The sequence below is a fragment of the Psammomys obesus genome, unplaced genomic scaffold (assembly GCF_907164565.1).
Source record: "Psammomys obesus unplaced genomic scaffold, mPsaObe1.curated_primary_1811, whole genome shotgun sequence".
Taxonomy (NCBI): domain Eukaryota; kingdom Metazoa; phylum Chordata; class Mammalia; order Rodentia; family Muridae; genus Psammomys; species Psammomys obesus.
The window spans coordinates 20,172,370-20,179,543 of NW_026585580.1; the positions used below are offsets into that span (position 1 = coordinate 20,172,370).

Sequence of the window (7,174 nt, forward strand, 5' to 3'; positions counted from 1 at the left end):
CCAGTGCACAGCCGGGTGCAGAGACCACCCGGTCTCCTGGGCTGGAAGTGGCACTGTATTCTCCCTGGCGCCCACCCCCAACTCTGATCCAGAGCGGGTTGCGGCTTAAAGCCCGCAGGCGGCGCTTTCCCTAGGCCGGGCCGGGACTCCCAGGTGGGTCCCCCGCCCCGCGTGCGCTGGGCTGGGCCGGCCCCTGGGCGGCGTCACGGCAGCCGGGGAGGAGCGCGGGCGGGGAGCGCGCGGAGGCGGGCGCTGCGCGGGAGGGTCGTCGCCGCGGATCGCAGGCCGGGGCGCGCGGCCGAGCAGGAGGCGGCGGCGGCGGCGGCGGCGAGGAGGAGGGCTCGGCGGCGGGCAGGCTCCGGGGCTCCCGGGCCGGCGGGTTCCGCCGGGTCGCATAGCGTCCGCTCGGCGGCGGGAGGAGGGAGCGGTGCAGACAAAGAGCGGCATCTGGGCGGGCGCAGCGCGGCCGCCGCCCCGGGACCCGCGCCGTTGCCCTCTGGCCTCGGCGAGCGATGTGCACTGAGGTAAGGCGACAACGGGGGCTGCAAACTTGGGCGGGTCGATAGAGTTGGGAGAGAGGGGCGGGAGGGCCAGGACTGCCCTGGAAGGGCCAGGGAGGGTGTCCCCTTGCGCGCCCTGCCGGTGCCCTCGGCCCCGCCGCGGCCTGGGCGTCCCCGGGCACCCGCACCTCGGATACACACCTTCTTGCGAGCCTTCTCCTTCCACAGCCCCGAGCTGGCGTGGGGGTGGGGCGCCCTCCGCAGGCGGACGCCGGGGACCGAGGACCGAAAGCCCTCGGGAACAGAAGCAGCCCTGGCCTGCGGGCGGGTGTGGGACCCAGCCGTGGCCGGGTCGCCGGGCGCGCGTGCCTGGGAAGAATAGCCTGGGATCTGAGGGCCCCAGCGCTAGGAAGCGGGAGACTGCGATGGCCGGGGAGAACTTACTGAATTTAGAACTATTAGTGATTCGGCACAAAGCTGCTGTCACGTTCCATAAAGGAGGTCCTTACCTCGGCGCAGGGCGCTTTTGTGCCTGGTTCCAGACCTTGTGTCCTGCCCTGCATTTCCAAGACTTAATCCTGAGCCAAAGTTTCTCCGTGCCCTCCTCCCCACCCCGCAGGTTTATTCAGGGTGATTTAAGCAAGTGGTTTTGCAAGAATTTGTGTGTGACTTTTAATGCCCCGACGGCACCTCCCTTTTGAGTACTGTTAGCTTGGCATTGTGTGGAAGGGTTTGATTTGCAAAACGCTGTAATTTATATACAATAACGATTTTCCCGGAAGGTGTGCGAGGGTGGTGGTTAATGGATAGCAGACGTGAGACTTACAATAGTATTGTGAACAGCTTGGGGACCAGCTGGGCTGCCAGTGGAGTGGGCCCTGTCACTTTAGCCCATTCACGCCGGCAGTTTCCCCCTTATTTGGTTTTTATTTTGCTAGTAGGTTTAAGGCTAATCTTGCCAAGTTTGCATCTGCATATTGGGACGAACAGGTCCGAGTTTGAGCTGGAGGTGTACAGGCCTGCTTTTTGGTTGACCGCAAATGAAACAGCTCATTGACCAGTAGGCGTGGTTTGCTGGTACCCTCCCGTGGAGACTTCTTTCTGCTCCTCATCCAGTGCAGGGATTTTGAGGAGGAATGAAAATAATTTTAGGTGTGTTTCAAGCCTGAGTTTTTGGTATAGTTATCGACAGTGGTTTTCTAGTCTAAAGGTCACTACTTTATCAAAACACCTGAACTGTGCTTGAGGACACTCCCTCCATTCGCTTTTCAAGTGTTTATAGAAACGGACTTAGAAACAGGACTTTCATGCACAGGCCCGGTTTATGTCGTGAAGGGAACCAGTGGACACATGAGAGAAAGTGCACTTTAGATTTAGACTTAGAGTTAGACCTTTGGGTCTTTCCTAAGTGACCACAAGAGACAATCCTGCCTTAAACTTTCATGCCTCCGAGTAGGTTAGTGTAGTTTTGATTTAGGGAAGTAAAGGTCCCAGTGACCCAAAGCTGAAATTGAGAACTTTGTGCAGCCTAAAGCATGGAGTTAACAAGCTCACTGCTTGTCTTGTTCTCAGCTTCTTATATGTGCTGAAACAGAGCCCCAGTCTCAGGGTTGGGAGTTGCTTCCTGCTGCTTGGTAGCTAATTTGCCCACCTGTGGAGAGACTTTAAAATGGGTCGAGTTTACAAAAGGTGGTTTCCAGCTCCCGTTTAGTGTCCATTTCCAGGATTTCAGTGTTCTTTCACAACATGGTCTTTGCTTCAATCTTCTTCCTTTCTTTCTGTTTGACCCTGTCATATTCCTGACCTCTGTCATGTACATTGGGGTATGGAACATTCTCAACAAACAGCAGCACCCAGGTGTTTGAGAAATGTGCTTTTGTCCTTGTTAAATCTCCCCACATCTTCCTTGCTGTAGCAGACTGGATGACCCCTTGAAAACAACCGGAAACTCACTGATTGCATAGCTACCTGGAGTTATTTGATCACTTTCATTAGCTTGATTTGCCCTGGCAAGACCAGGCCGGGTTGCTCTGTAGGGCATACGTGCTTCTAACTGACTGGCTTGCAAAATACACTTCGCCTGACATGGCTTATGGAAATGATTTTCTGATGTTCAAAATGAGGCTTAATGACTGAAGAATTCAAGATTGCTTGTTGCAAGTGCAAGCAGGGTAGTGAGCAGTATTTGGGAAAACAAGTAAGCTAACTTTTCTTACAAATGAACTGGGAATCTTCCCCCAGAGACTTAGGAAATTAATTTTCTCTTCCAGAAAGACTAAAAATGGTGCTTCAGAATTGTTTCTCTTTCCTGAAAATGACTGATGGAAACATTTTTCAGGGTGTTTTCAAAGGACAAAAGTGAAAAAATAATGCTATTTGTGCTGTTAACTGCCTAAGTTAAGGCAGCTCAGAAGGAGGTCAAAGCAGTCTTTTAAATCAGGCTATCAAAGGTATGCAGCTGTGGTGAAAATACTCCCTTTTTTTAGGCCATCAGAGCAGTGCATTTAAAAAAAAACTTTACTTTTCAGCAATTCACTTCAGTCAAATCATAGAGAACATGATGGTAAAAGCCTTTCTTAGGGAATCGCATCCTCTGCATTCCCATTGCCGCCCCTCCGCTTCCTGCCTGCTCCTTGGAGTACACTTCTGCCTGGGATTCTCAGTCCTCCAGGCCATGGCAGTGAAAAATGTTCTTTAGATTGACGTACCATGTTAGGGTCACAGTGGTGTTCCCCATCTCTTTGTGCGACTAGCCCAAGAAGGATCTGGTACCTTTTCCAGCTTCTGTGGGTATCCTAAGTTTCATATTTTTTAGTGGTCATTGCTCTCCTATATCCCAGCATCTTCCATCTCAACCAACAGGCAATGACTGTGTCCTTGGACTTCCAGCAGAACTTTCTTGGTGGTTTCCTTTGACGTTTGTGACCCTCTTGCCAATTATCTTCATTGTCTCCTACCCATGTGGGCTGGAAGGTGCTGATCCACAGCTCATGTGTGACAGCACACTAACATGCTGTTGACTTCTGGCCTGTGTTGTTGAGGTCAGTGATGAGATCAGAATCTCAGCCTCTGCTTGGAACCCGATCACACCAAAGGTCCCTGGGACTTTGAGACAGTTAGGGAATGTGATATGGTGGCCTTTGTTTGGTGAATTCTCTTGTCAGTCAAGTCATTTGTAATCCTTGGGTGAAACTTAAAACATGAAATTTCTTTAGATCTCTTTTACATATCCTGAAGGTAATCTTAATGTAATCCTTTTTGTGCACCTGCATTGTCGAGCCAAATGTCCCCCTCTCCAGAGCCATGTGGTGGGCTGGCTGAATGGCCTTTGTTGTTATGAGACTTGATCTTACTATATGTTGTCCTCAAACTTGAGCCTTCTGCTGCGCACCTTTGCTAGCCTGATTTAAAAGACTATAACCCAGAGTACTGCGATTGCAGTTGAGTGCCATCCTGCCTGGCTTGAGTGAGGTTTTCAATAGATGAGGCTGCCCAAATCAGCCTGACATGACAGCTCTAGCCAAGTATTAGTTATGCTGCTAAGAAGTAGTTATTGGTTAATCATTGCCTTTCTGCTGTCTGTATTCGTAATATTTTTAAGAAAAGAAGGTTCCAGTTTACTCAGAATTTAATTCTAGATTGAAGAGCCCTAATCTGAAAGTCTGGTCTGCAAATTTCATGACTCTGTTTTTCTTTATAGCTGAATAGTATCCCATGGGATATGCACCACATTTTTATTATCTGTTTGTCTGTTGAAGGACATTTATGTTGTTTCCATTTCCTTGCTGTTGTGAATTGGGTGACAGTAAACATGGCTGAGCAGGTATGTGTGGAGTAGGAGAATGTGTCCAGTCCTTTGGGCATGTGCCAAGGAGTGGTATAGCTGGGTCATTCATTTGTTGGATTTATTTTTATTTTTTTGAGGATTCTCCATACTGATTGCCAGAGTGGTTGTACTAGTTTGCATTTACACCAGTAGTGAATGAGAGTTCTTCTTTTTTTTCTTACATCCTCACCAGCAGTTGTTTTGTTGATCTTGGCCATTCTGACTATGGTGAGATGAAGGCTCAAAGTTGTTTTAATATAAATTTCTCTAATAACTAAGGATGATTAACAATTTCTGAGAAAGCATTTGAAGGCTTTCTGAGTATCAGTGGATATCACAAGTGGAAAATTCCATCCCTGATCTTGTGACAAACTGTCCAAGTTTGGTGGAATAGAAACACTGAGATTACACTCAGGGTGCACATATAAAATATGTATGAAGCACATGGATTTCTTATTTTGACTTGGGTGTTAATTCTTTCACGTGTGTAACAAATGCAGGTTGTAGATTGGGGTGATAGTAAATAAGTAATTTATCACTAGGATGAGTAAGTAATTTGTCCAAGACTTCCAGTTGAGGGTGGCATATACATACTACACATACCTCAAAGGCTGACACACTTCTGGCCCGAAACCTATTGGATAAGAGACGTTCAACCTGTATTGCAATTTCTTCTTGTAAGACAATTTGGGGAAATAGATACATTGGCTAACCAGTTGTTAAGGAAGACCTAAACTGCCAGATGATGCTAAAAGTATAAGATATTAATGTAATTTATAGTATACAAAGTACTTTTTACATGTTACATATTTAGTGTTCTGCATAGAATGGCATTTGGGTCTGACTCACATCTGTGTGAGAAGTTTGGACCAAGGTTGTAGATCCTGAACTTAAGTTAAATTCATGTTATTCCCTGTCACCTCTCAGAAGGCAGCAGGTGAGACTACAGTGTCACTGAGTCCCAGAGCCTTGTCATAGCTCTTGGGTGTTGTCTTAATTATGGTTTTTAGGGCTGTGATGAAACACCATGACCAAAAACAAGCAGGGGAGGGAAGGGCTTACTTAAATTGTTTGTTTATTTGACCTATACTTCTATATTATTGTTCACTATCGAAGGAAGTCAGGACAGGAACTCAAACAGGCAGGAACCTGGAGGCAGGAGCTGATGCAGAGGCCATGAAGAAATGCTGCTTATTGGCTTGCTTTTCCTGGCTTACTCTGCTTTCTTCTAGAACCTAGGACCACAAGGCTAGGGGTGGCACCACCCACAACTGCCTGGGCCCTCCCACAGATGTGTACTGTGCTGTTACAAGTGTGTGCAGGTGTGGTTGGGGCAGTTCACATGTGGGAGCCCTTGGAAGAAGAGCCATTTGTATGGAGGCAGCCAGGAGGTGAGATAGTGATTCTGTATCCATGCCTTACTTTTAGGAGCCAGAGTTGCCTAGAAAGTGTCCTTGTGTCCAGGGTGTTCACTCCTGCTTAGTGAATGTTTTGCTCTGCATGGTCTTCTGTAGTGGGATGCTACCGACTATGTGGCTGAAGCAGCAGACTGAACTGTCTCAGCATCCTGGAAGCTGGAAGAGCAGGGTTATATCATGTGTCCAGTGAGGAGTGCTCTCTTCTCCTCTTTAACTGGCACCGGCACCTTTTTTTTTTTTTTTTTTTTAATTTTTATTTTTGTATGTGCACAGACACGAGGTCTCTGCTTTGCCTTTGTCTTCTTAGGAGGGTAGCAGTTCTATTAGATTAGGGTCTCATTCCTATTACCACCTTTAACTGTCACCTCCCATTTACAATTTAAAAAATAATTATATGTTTGTGAGTGTGTGTGTTTGTGTATATGTAGTTATGGGTATGTGAATGGAGCTGTCTGCAGGGGCCAGAGAGTGTTTTGGATCCCCTGAAGCTAGAGTTAGAGTCAGTTCTGAGCTGCCTGTCATGGGTGCTGGGAACCAAACGGCCTCTGTACAAGCAGTCTTAGCTTTTAACCAACAACCATCTCTCCAGCCCCAATATGAGAATATTGCTTATTTTGGAGACAGGGGTCTTACTATGTCCTTGAGCTTGCTGTGTAGACCATGCTGTCCCCAAACTCACAGAGATCTTTCTGCTTCTGTCTTCCAAGCGCTGGAATTAAAGGCGTGCACCACCATGCCCAGCTTCAACTATCTTTATTGTTCTGTGTCCAGATACATTTGGCCTTCAGCACAAACTTTTATCTGTACTAAATACATAGAGGTATTTTTTAAAAATGTGTTTCTTAATACAGTTTCCATACCACCAATGTTAGTGGATCCATACATAATCTAGAATGATTTAGACTGTATGGGATGAAGTGCACAGGTGATATGCAAAGGCTGTGTGATGTTACAGAAGTGATAGGAAAATTTGAGGATTCGGGTACCCAAGCAGTTCTGGAACCAGTCTTCCATGATACTGACAGAGAATTGTATCATTATGTGGGGGTTAGGGCTTCAGTGTATAAATCTGGGGCTACAATTCCATCTGTCATAGTGGAACTCCATGTTCTCAAAGATTTTAGGACATGCAGTTGCTTTCACCACCCAGCTCTGGAATCTATTTATCTTTCTCTGAGGACACTGCCAGGAATGGGTTCAGAATAGTGAAAAGTAAAAAGAGAATGCCAACTCATTGAGTCTAGCCCTCAGATCCCACAGCAGGTAAGAAGCTTTGGCCATGGCCTTTGAGGCTTTAAGAAGACAAAAAAGGCTTGACTCAGTTCATTATGGACACCTGCCCTCACCATGTGGTTTGGCTGTGGACACTTGCTGTGTTTTCCTTGTGTGTGTGTGTGTGTGTGTGTGTGTGTGTGTGTGTGTGTGTGTGT

At 47.3% G+C, this 7,174-nt stretch overlaps 1 protein-coding gene across 2 annotated transcripts in view; it reads left to right on the forward strand.

Annotated features, from left to right (window-relative positions):
- The first annotated feature begins 309 nt into the window (after positions 1 to 309).
- Positions 310 to 7,174, forward strand: part of Nck2 (NCK adaptor protein 2) — a 133,807-nt gene continuing 126,942 nt past the window's right edge. The window contains exon 1 of one of the 2 annotated variants that reach the window (XM_055607793.1): positions 310 to 524. The gene's annotated coding sequence lies outside the window, so the exon portion shown is untranslated. The remainder of the gene's footprint in view (positions 525 to 7,174) is intronic. The other variant, XM_055607786.1, reaches the window with a different exon arrangement.